This window comes from Nannospalax galili, unplaced genomic scaffold, assembly GCF_000622305.1.
Source record: "Nannospalax galili isolate Female #2095 unplaced genomic scaffold, S.galili_v1.0 scaffold259, whole genome shotgun sequence".
Classification (NCBI taxonomy): Eukaryota; Metazoa; Chordata; class Mammalia; order Rodentia; family Spalacidae; genus Nannospalax; species Nannospalax galili.
Genome location: NW_008344750.1, coordinates 2,675,056 through 2,683,118, shown reverse-complemented (window position 1 = coordinate 2,683,118; position 8,063 = coordinate 2,675,056). Strand labels below are relative to the sequence as shown.

The 8,063-nt window shown below is 42.3% G+C and overlaps 1 protein-coding gene and 1 non-coding gene across 4 annotated transcripts in view; both read left to right on the top strand.

Annotated features, from left to right (window-relative positions):
• The first annotated feature begins 283 nt into the window (after positions 1 to 283).
• Positions 284 to 363, top strand: LOC115071691. Its single transcript, XR_003850784.1, has one exon. It is a non-coding gene; the product is annotated as a small nucleolar RNA SNORD20 (small nucleolar RNA).
• A 2,971-nt stretch (positions 364 to 3,334) lies between these two features.
• The window catches only part of Mtmr3 (myotubularin related protein 3), a 167,280-nt gene continuing 162,551 nt past the window's right edge, over positions 3,335 to 8,063 (top strand). Inside the window, exon 1 of one of the 3 annotated variants that reach the window (XM_008841071.3) lies at positions 3,335 to 3,531. The gene's annotated coding sequence lies outside the window, so the exon portion shown is untranslated. The remainder of the gene's footprint in view (positions 3,532 to 8,063) is intronic. The other 2 variants (XM_008841072.3, XM_017800100.2) reach the window with 2 other exon arrangements.

The window sequence follows — 8,063 nt, the reverse complement described above, 5'->3', positions numbered from 1 at the left end:
GGGATTAAAGGTGTGCGCCACCACACCTGGCAACATAATAGAAATTTTAATTTAAGCATACATACAATAATATACTTAATTTGTTTTAGATTTGTAATACTGGATATAGAATTAAAATAACAAACATTTCTGATAATGGCATATACTTTATATTATTTTTTAAAATGAAAGCTTTCATACTTTTTGCTAAAATAATTATAACCTCATTAATGTCATTCATATCACTATAATTTTTGGTTGAACATAGAAAGGTTTCTTTGTTGCTCAAGAAAAATAGGCCCTGTGGATATGATGACTGATTACCTGAGAAATCATTGATAAAATCTCAAGAAAATTCCTGTAGGTAGTCAAGTTCTGATCCAGCTGTAAAAAATAAAAATAAAAACAGGCCCTGAAACAAATCCACATAAATGATATGTCAGTCTGTCTAATGTTAAGATTCCATGACATCACTGTAATACAAATGATTATGTTGTAGGTAATGCTACCTTGGGGATTATGGAAAATTAGTTGGGTATAACAGGAAGCCCCCAAATTCAACTCTCTGTCATAAATTCAAAAGTGAAAGATTTTGGCTGGGCATGGTGGCGCACGCCTTTAATCCCAGCACTTGGGAGGTAGAGGCAGGTGAATCTCTATGAGATCAAGGCCAGCCTGGTCTACATAGCGAGTTCCAGGTCAGCTGAGGCTACAAGGAGACCCTGTCTCAAAAAGACAGGAAGGGAAAAAAAAGTGAAAGATTTTGAATCACAGAAACATGATTTAATTTCAATTTCTGTCTGCTTCTGGATAGTTGTTTCTCAACAGCTGTAAGCTGTTACTGTGTCAGCTAGTTGGATTGAAAGGGAAAGGATATGCTGAAAACTTGTGAGGGTTTGAGGTTAAGCCATACAAAGTGCTCACTGAAATGAGTAGCTTTGATCACTAAGCAGCAGGACCTAGTGTTGGGAAGTCTACATTTTTAGGAGTGGAGGGACCCCGGCATGACTTTGGGAAACCTCCACTCTCCATCAATTGGCCTTTCCATCTATATTAGCTACTTCAAAGAGTAACCACACAGCTAGGAGAACATTTTTCACCTTTGACTATAGCAGGGAAGAATGAAGCTGAAAGGACAGCTGGGAGAGGAAGGTCAGGTGGGTAGAAGGGGCCCCTTACATGAGAAATGAGCCAAGAAGAGCCCTCCTGAGCTGGATTATTTTCCCTTTCTTTTCCTTGACTCTCCCATGGGGTTTGTCTTCAGCTTGCAAGGATCTTGTTTACTGGATTCGTTTGTTCATAAGATATAAAATATTTTCAAATCCATTACCTCAGGAACCATTACACACTTCTGTGGGGTAAGCAAGTTAGTGATAACTATCACATGAGGTGATGAAGAAACTGAAGCAGGAAAAAAAGAAAAAAAAAAAAAAGAAACAAGTATGTCCAAAGCCACCAGGATTCAAATTTAAATCATTGTAGTCTCTCTTTGTATTGTCTTCTTAGACCCTTGTCCTTGAATTTTTTTTCTTGTTTTGTGGTGAGGGGAATTGAATTTAGGACTTGATACATTCTAAGCACACACTCTACATCCCCAGCCCCAATGAAGTGAGTTTTCAAGACTCTGAAGTGATTTTTCTCTTTCCTGTTTAGAGATAATTCACTAATGTCTGCCTTACAGGTTAGTAGTGCAGGGATGAAGTGGAGTAGGTTTACAGGCTCCACTCAGAGTTAGATTGTTTGGGTTGAAATCCTGGGTTTTTCATCTCGGATATCAAATGGGGGAAGAGTAATAAGGTTGCTTGATCATAAGGTTGAGGTGAAGAGTACATTGGATGTACATGTTAAATGCTCATATAACTGAGAACACAGTGAAAGGTTCAATGCATGTCAACTATTATGGGAAGGAAGATATTGTGAATTCATGGGTGCAGAGAAGAGATTAAAGGCATATACCACCACACCCAACTGCCCTGAGCTTTTCTAGTGAAGATAAAAAAGGACATAATTAGTTGCATGGAGGAGAAAAATCAGCTACTCATTGGTGACATATGACTTTAATCCCAGCACTTGGGAGGCAGAGGCAGGCAGTTCTCTGAGATCAAGGCTAGTCTGGTCTACATAGAGAGTTCCAGTCCAGCAGGAGTTACAGGGAGACCCTGTCTCAAAACAGACAAACAAAACAATACAACAAAAATGAAAAAGAAAGAAAGAAAAGGAGAAAGCCAGCAGTTTCTCGGAGAGTAACAGAAAGTCTTTCCTAACTTTGAACTGTGATGTAATGCCTTCCTCGAGATTTTATTTTAGGCAATTGTGCAATGTAGTGGGTAGTAGTCCAACCCATCGAGTGACAGGATGGTTTTGCTGTTTGTTCAGTCTGGATTTAAATTTTCAGTTAAATATGACTTATTCTGGGTTTCATTTGTAAAATGGAGATAGGTCCTGCCCATTAAAGTTGTTGTGAAGATTTCACTAGATGAAATATAAATAAATGTCACCTCTCAGTGAATTAGGAAATCTGACTGCCAATTACTTGTGTTGTACAATTTTAGATGCTGGGGATCCAGTGATCAATAAGACAAGATCCTTCAAATTGCTCTTACATTCCAGTGGGACAGAAAAACAACAATGCTTAAGATAAAGCCATAAATAATTTCAGAGTGCTATGAAGAAAATAATATAACAAATGCAGGAGTGGATTTCATATACCTGTTTTCTCAGTCATTCTCTGGAAAAGTAAAGGACGTAATTTTGAAGTGCAACTGAGAGGAGCTGGATTTATTAGGATCTAAGATATTGCAATCTTGAACTGTGGAATTCTTCTGCAGGCTAGTGTGGATAGGTTACAATTTTTTTTTTTGAGAGCACCACTGCGACTTTGAGTAGAAGGTGAGGTTGAGGCAGTTCGAACTTGTATTCTGAGCATAAGCTTTTGCCCATTGTATTGCACGCACTGCATTAAATTAGTTTTATCTTGACTGTTCGTGAAGGTGAAATACACCACTACTGTTCTATTTTGATGGATAGTAGAGTAAGCCAAAGTCTTTCCCTGGGATACTAAGCTAGGAAAAGCTACCTCTTAAAAATCTGTAGAGTCATCCTGGGTTGTCTTTTTCTTGATTTGTCACCATTCTTTATCTGTCCGTTTCCCATTTATCTGTTCTTTATCTTTCCGCCTGTCTCCTCACAGAGCTTTTCACTGCAGCTCTGCGGCCCCGCCCAACTCTGGTGGTGTGGCCAACGCACCAGGCCCCGCCCCCATCTGACACGCTATGGCCCGCCCTCTTTTCGCCCGACTGCGAACTGTGCGCTGGAGCGTGCGCGCGCCCCGCTCGCGGCCCTGCTCGGCCACGGGAGCGCGCTCTGTGTGGCCGCTGCCGCCATGTTGTTGTGGTGGTTGTGAGAAGGCGGCGGCAGTGGCGGCGGCGGCCGAGCAGCCGGAGGAGAAGCTCCAGCGGCCCAGGCGCTGCCCCCCGCCGGCCCTGGCTGGGAGCCTCGTGGGGTGGCGGAGGAGGCCGTGCCGTGGCGGGCCTCGCCATGTCCTGCCGCCTGGTAAGAAGCTCACCCCCGGCTTGGGTGCTGAGGAGGAGCTGGAGGAGGGGCGGGCCTGGGCCCGGCGCTGCGTCTGTCACCTACTAAGGAGGCGGCGGCCCGCGGGGGTCTGGGGCGGTGCGCGGGGCCCGGGGAGGGCGGTCCAGCCACCTGGACGGCACGGTCGGGTAGTGGAGCGCAGGGGCCGGGCTCGGCCCGAGGGAGGCGGGGTCGCCGACCTCGGCCGCCATCCCGAACCTGGCGGCCGGTAGCACTCAGACTGCGGGGCGCTGCTCCTGGAGCGCCCTGGAAAATGCTCCCGGGCTGCCGGGAGGTGCGTGTGCACCCGTAAGCCCCAGGGAAGTCTGTGGGAGTCCACTGTGGCGAGAGGCCGGAGGTCCGGGGCCTTGGAACCCAGGGGCGGACAGTGCGGGCCTCGGCCCTGTCGGGAGGAGGAGTGGCGGCCCGACTGTAGCTGGGCATCCTCCTGACCTGGTAGTTCTTGGTTCCGGGGCGGTTGAAGGAAGGAGCTCAGGGAACACAGGTCAGGAAGCTATGCAAAAGATTACAGTGCTGGATGTTTTGCGTGTGTGTGTGTGTATAGAAATTATGCTGGGTGTATTGCATCACAGGACCCATTACAGTGCTAGAGTGTGTGTATGTGAGAATTATGCTGGATGTATTGCACCTCAGGACCCTAAGATGATGATATTGGTTGAGACTGGAAAACTTATCTCAAAATTATGGAGTAAAGTTTATGGCCACTTTAATAGGCTTCTTTGGAGTCTGATAAGCTCACTTGTGAGTTTTCCACACGAGCATGTTTTAGGTCTTGATGTTCAGTTGTCTTCAGACTGAGGCTTACATTCTTGTTGTTGTTAGTATCTTCACGTCTTTTCTGACATCTAGTTTTTCATATTAAAAAATCCTGCACATGGTCTTCTAGTTTAGGTTCAGCTTCGTTTCTCATGGTGTGAACAGTGAGCCATCTATGGGTGAATTGTAGATGATTCTTTATGTAAAATGTTGGTGATTTATTCCTGGAGAAGACTGAGATCTTCTCCATTTAGATTCAGTGCTGTTCAGTAGGCCAGAGACATACATGCATGATCTGTGGTTTCAGTTGGAGAACAAGTAAGATGTGTTGGTGGCCTGCAGAAAGACTTCATTTTTAGGGTCTGTGACCTCCCTCATTTACAGAATGACCCTGTTTTGGGCAAAATCTGTACAGTGTGTTAGTCAACTAAATTTAGATTCTTCTAGAATTTAGGTTGACTGCCTATGAAGACATCTTTCTGCTCTACTGTCCTTATGTTCAGGTAACTCTGAGCAGTTCTGGTGAGCAGCATAGTGAATTTGTTCACAAGTCATTAGAACATATTTTGTGAAATTAGATGCTGCTTAACTGGAGGTATGTCCAGAGATAATTTGAAGGGTCTGGAAGAAGTAAAGAGAGGCATTAAGTCTGTTTCTGGCCCGCACAGGATCTATGGGCTGTGCTTCCCAACATACCAACATAGTAGTTACTCCAAACTATCTGACTCAGGTTTCTAGTAAAATGGAGGGTAGGATAGGTGTGTTACAGTCATTTGAGACCAGGATTGTGAACCAGGAAGGTGTACTGTGGATTGTGAAAAGTTCTTGAAATTTGTCCCAGGCTGTGAGGTGTGATAAAGTCAGTTTAAAAATCTGTTGTGGGTCCTGATTAATACTTTCTGCCATAAAGTGGAATTCAGAGTTGTGAAGGGAAGTATTCCTATTTCAGAGGGAGTGTGTCGAGGGGGCATTATAATTTTGGAAGAGATGGAAGAAAGTGTGTTCTTACAGTTGTGTAGGGTAGTGAGGGAATTTAGTAAATATCTTGTCATTTCATAGAGAAGTATTTTTAGAGAGGCATACCGGACTGTTCACTACAAGAGCCAGAGGCCATGTCTGTTTTGTTTCCTGATGTCCCCAATACTTAGCACAATTCTCAGCAGAACTTTTTTGAGTAAATAAATGAATACTTTTAGTATGAGAAAAAGAAGTTATGGTAGTTGATACCTATAGTTATTAAAACTCCTGTGAACTCTGTTCACCTAGATTTTGACTCTTAAAGTGTTTAAAACATTTTAGGTATTAATGGCCTTTTTTTTTTTCTTTTGGTCTTTTTGAGAAAGGGTCTTCTCCTAGCTGTCCTGGAACTCACTATAGACCAGGCTGGCCTCAAACTCACAAAGATCCACCTGCCTCTGCCTCCCAAGTGCCGGGATTAAAGGCGTGCACTACCACGCCCGGCTTTTTTTCTTTTCTTTTCTTTTCTTTTTTTTTTTTTTTGAGACAAGGTCTCACTGTGTAGCCCTGGCTGGCTTGGAACTCACTGTGTAGACTAGGCTGGCCTTGAATTCACAGAGATCTATCTGCCTCTGCTGGGGTCAAAGGCATGTCCCACCACACCCTGCCTGTGTTAGTGCCTCTTTAAAGAACACATTTTATTGAATTCAGAGGTGGTGTAGAGTTCTGGATTAACAGACAGATCTGGACCATGATTTCATTTGTGTTATTTGTTACTGTTGGAAATGTCACTTCTTCACCTGGACAATTGAAGGCTTAGCCTGATTCTGCACATTTAAACTAATTTCTTATATAGGAAAGTGCCTTTTTATTTAAAAGAAACAGCATGGGTGGCATGGTGGTGCACACCTATAAGCCCAACTCTGGGGAGACTGAAATTGCCAGGAGTTCAAGGCCACCTTGGGCCACATAAGCAAGTGCCAGGTTAGTTAGGACTTCGTAGTGAGATCCTGTCTCAAAACGTGCCAAACAGGCTGGCAAGATGGCTTAGCCAGTAAAAATGCTACTTGCCAAGCCTGACAGCCCGAGTTTGATCCCTAGAACTAACTTTCATAAGCTGTCCTCTAACCTCCATGTGTATGCCATGGTGTACACACACACGCACACGTAAAAATAAATAAATTAAAAAAAAAGTAAAATGCTTCCCCTAAAACTCCAGAAACAATATTCTGTCTTGGGTTTTGCTTTTAGCTTATGGATTTTATACATTGCCCCAAAGTGCCCTGGAAGTCAAGTGCATGTTGCAAGTATGCAGAAACAACATGCTTATGCTGTTGTAATTTTCTAAATGTTGAAATGAAATTGGATTTCACATAAGGAACTTCATAATTTGGTATGAAGTCACAATCCAAGAATGGTTTGGAATAAGTTTGCAATTTATATGGCTAGTTGTTTCTTACAGACCACCCAATTTTGTAATTTTCTATGATGAATTTTTAAAAAAATTATGTGTGTGTATGTATGTATGTGTAGGTTCTTGCATGCCATGGCACACATGCGTAGGTCAGAGGAGAGCTTGTAGGAGTTGTTTCTCTCCATCCACAATATGGGTCCTAGGGATTGAACTCAGGTTGTCAGGTTTGGCAGTAAACTCACCTTTACCTGTTGAACTGTCTCTCCAGCCCCTCTATAGTGAATTTCTGTGTAATTTCATAGTCAGTGAATCACTGACTCCCAGTAATTTGAGACTACTAAAGTTATTAATATGTCATTGCTATTTTTAATCTTAATTTTGTGATACTAGTACTGGTATGCTTTCATCTTCATTTTTGTATCTAGATACTTAATACACTTTAAGTTCATATTTGCATCCTACATTCCAAAGGAAAATTGTTTTACTATGACAGTGGACAGACCAGAAAGTCTGAGCCTACCTAATGCTTCTCATTAGCCCTTTTGTTTCTGGCAAGTCACATAACTCCTGAACCCTTTCCTTTGTTAATAAAAGGAAGAACAATGTCTACTTACCTCATAGGTTGTGAGGGAAGATGAAATGGAATGGTGTACATAAAAAGCAATCTGAAAAATGTAGTGGTGTTAGAATCCTATTGTAGCAGATTCTTTAAGAAGAATTTTCATGAAAGAGTTGGCTTGTGATCAGTGGTAAACCTGGTATATATTGTTAAGTGCAGAATTACCTAATCTCACTGATAAGGCAGCAGAAGTGGAGAAACCTTTCAGCACTTGCATCTGCTGATAGAAATAGTCACAGTGTTGCAGGGACTTCAGGAGGGTCTTGGATGTCTCATTTTTGTGCCAGGCTCTGCACTCAGAATAGACTTACTATAATTCACCCATTTTCTTATTTTGGAGCTGTGGTGGAAGGTGGTAGGAACAAAGAGCTTAGCACATTCTGTGTAGTTTTAGAATTGTTTTCTAAATGGCAGGTGGCAATGTTGCAGGGTGATTAAATTGTGATTATTTAAAAAAAGCATTAAAAAAGATAACATCAATACATTGCTAATGGTAAAACTAATTATTTGGGAAATTAGTTTAATTTTTTAAAAGGAAAGTATGTGTCCTGGGTTGCAATGTAAAAATGTATTTTCTTTCTTACTGGTTCTGGTGAAGTGTCAAAAGAGTTGTTAAGGAACATGGTACTTATCTGGACAATGCAGATAGAATGACTTAAAATAGTGAGAAATAAAACAGTTGACAAACCAGAGGAAAATTGTGAAGTTGGGTTGCATTAAAGCTCCTAACAGTGAGATACCTCATAG